The sequence below is a fragment of the Micropterus dolomieu genome, linkage group LG23 (assembly GCF_021292245.1).
Source record: "Micropterus dolomieu isolate WLL.071019.BEF.003 ecotype Adirondacks linkage group LG23, ASM2129224v1, whole genome shotgun sequence".
Lineage (NCBI taxonomy): Eukaryota > Metazoa > Chordata > Actinopteri > Centrarchiformes > Centrarchidae > Micropterus > Micropterus dolomieu.
The window spans coordinates 751,163-754,213 of NC_060172.1; positions in this window are offsets into that span (position 1 = coordinate 751,163).

Below are 3,051 nucleotides of genomic sequence, written 5' to 3' on the forward strand. Positions count from 1 at the left end.
AATGAACTTTTTTGATTTTTGGAAAATGGCTGCAATGAAACAAAGAGTGAAAAATTTAAAGGGGTCTGAATACTTTCCGTACCCACTGTATATTTGTTTTTTTACAAAAGCTTTTGTTATTGTCATTTCTCATGTCTTTCGTTTTATTTGTATCTTTGTTGTTGTTTTAAAACTATTACTTAATAGAATCAGAATCAACTGTATTTGCCAGGCATGTAAACATATTCCAGGTGCCAAGACTAAAGAGTCTGTGGTGGATTGGTACAGTGAAAACATTTTATTAAGAACATTAAAATTATATTTATTCTATTGTTTAGCATTTATAATTATTCTAATAAATAATTACAAAACAGTGAGGCAGATAGAATAATAAATAATGTATTAGCATATGTAAGTAGCTAACTATCAGTGAGGCCTAGAATAATTAACTTATATAATAATTAAGTTTTTGTCTTTATCACGTTGTCAATATTTCACTTGCTCAGACTTGTCTCTGTCACGTAAACTTTGTCACACTGACTTGTCTTGGTCTACTAGAAATTGTCACCTTGATCTGTCATTTGTTTTTGGACTTGAACTTCACCTCTGTCTTCTCTTTGTCACGTGGACTCTAGAGAAGTTTTCTGAATCTGAATTGCAGGTTTTGACTGAAACTTTGATCTTCTCTGGATCATGTAGGCTCCAACTCGGACTTGTCTAGTAGGTTTTGTAACTTTGATCTTTGATCTCTGTCATGTATTTGTCCCACTTATGTAGGTGACTGAATGTTATTTTTGTACTGCTACCAAAGTAATGATTTATTTAGCTTAGTTTGGATTATGCTGTGTACTGTCTACTCCAGTTGTAAACACCAATATATCATGTTTGAATGACAAAACTGATAAAGTAGGTTGCCAGGAAGTACGATGATACTCTTCGTGCATTCACCACAGCACGTACTTCATTTCCTGACAGTGTTTATGTGGAGATAAACTGCTGTGTTGAGGACGAGTCTCCACACACATAAATATCACACCTTTATCGGACCATAAATAGACCCAGACACAGCACTGCTGCATCTGCAGAAGCTTTCAACTTTCCTGAATGGGTTCATATATATTAAAGACACATTTAAATAGTATGAGAACACAAACAAGAAAAATAACATGAAGGGGAAATTTCCCATGTTGGAGAGGTGACCTTGTGGCCAAAATGTATATGAAAATCAACCTGCAAAGAAGTAGGAAACGAAGGCACTCAAAATTTTCTGCAAATCAATCAAATGTCATATGTATGTTAACATCAGGCTTATCATATTTTATATATTTTTTATTAATGAAGCACAATGCTTCATTACATATACTGTATGTGCTCAGTATATGTTTTGTAATGTGTCTGTTAGATGCTGACATTTCTTTTTGGACAGGTGGAAATTTGTCTTGATGGTGGGACTGGAGGAAAGGTCATCAGAGGGTCATCAACATTATTGGTATTCCTCCTTTGGGAGCCATGAAGATCCATCTTAATATTCAGCATGTTTTTGTTGATAACTAGTTAACTTTCTCCGAACCAAGATGTGGATGGCCATCCTCAGGGCAACAAAGCTCATTAAAGAGGTGGTGTTATGCTCATTTTCAGGTTCAAAATCTTAATTTGGGGTTGTACCAGAACATGTTTACATGGTTTCATTTTCAAAAAACACCATGTTTTTCTCATACTGCACATTGCTGCAGCTCCTCTTTCTCTTCTGTATGTATGTAATATGCATGTGCACGCAAGCTATTCATGGCTGAAAATACGTTCCTGCAGGCATGAATCCATCCAGTAGTTGTTAATATTGAGTCCGGACCACACTGGAGGACAGCTCAACCAACATTATGCCTAACAATCTTAGTCTTTCTGAATCCATTTTTGTCCCTATTTTTGTATGTTTACATACAGTGCACTCAAATGAATCACTCGGTGTTTACAGTCTGTGGCTCTGAGTGTTTGTTTTATTGTGTTTTGAGGGTTGGTGGGCTGTGTAACTGTGTTATATCCTCTCTCAGCCTGACCTGCAAATGACCGATAGCTACATTCACATTAGAGTTGATTACTGCTGCTGCTCCTCTCCTTTACATCCCATCTGTATTCACTCATGCAGACCCATAATAAGCATTGCTCCCTTCAGGGTAGCACATTAAAAGGGAAATGAAAGCAACGGAAAACATGGATGATTAATTAAACATAATGAATCTGCCTATACAGAGGTACTGCTGCGTACAATTAAGCAATTAACATCCTATAATGATCTGTGGTGTATAACCGTGTAGAAATGCTCTCCATCACCATCATCAAAACACTAAATGAGCGACTATCTTAATCTGGAGGCTTGTGATGGAACAACACTTGATGAAGTCGTTGAATATTTTTATTTGCTTATCTGAATATTTATAAGATGGATGAATATTATTCATATGATGTTTAATGTTGTTTATAGGCGACTGTTTGAATATTAGCCAGTGTTTAAGATACACACATCTTCAGAGTGCAGCCTCTTTGCTCTCAGTCTGTGGGCTTCACAATTTTAATAAGAATACACCCACGCACACTGCCTGTCAAACAGTGGTGCTAACAGACCATAGCAGAGGTGAATGCGTAGGCCGTAATTTAAAATTAATTACACATCCGACCGAGGGACAATGGGGCCTTTATAAATTTTAATGTGGTGTTGCTAACACCTGCACTCAGGCTTGATAAAGTCATCATTTAATATAGCACATGAACATGATGTGCCTGTACTGATGTTAACCATGTCTTGTGACTGATTCATGCATACTGAATACTCAATATTATGTTTATTGATCAATGACAGGATACATCCATCACTGTAATACAGAGTGTGGAGAGGCTGCTCCCAGGACCAGCTCGAATTCACATGTATTTGTATTATTGCTTGAAATTATCACTAAACTTGTGTTGATTTTAACTTTATTGGAAAAAAATAACACAATCTAACATTGAAAGGACAACAGTTCAGTTACACTGAAGAACACATGGGCTATGTTCGAAGGGCAGCTGCCTCAGTAGGAA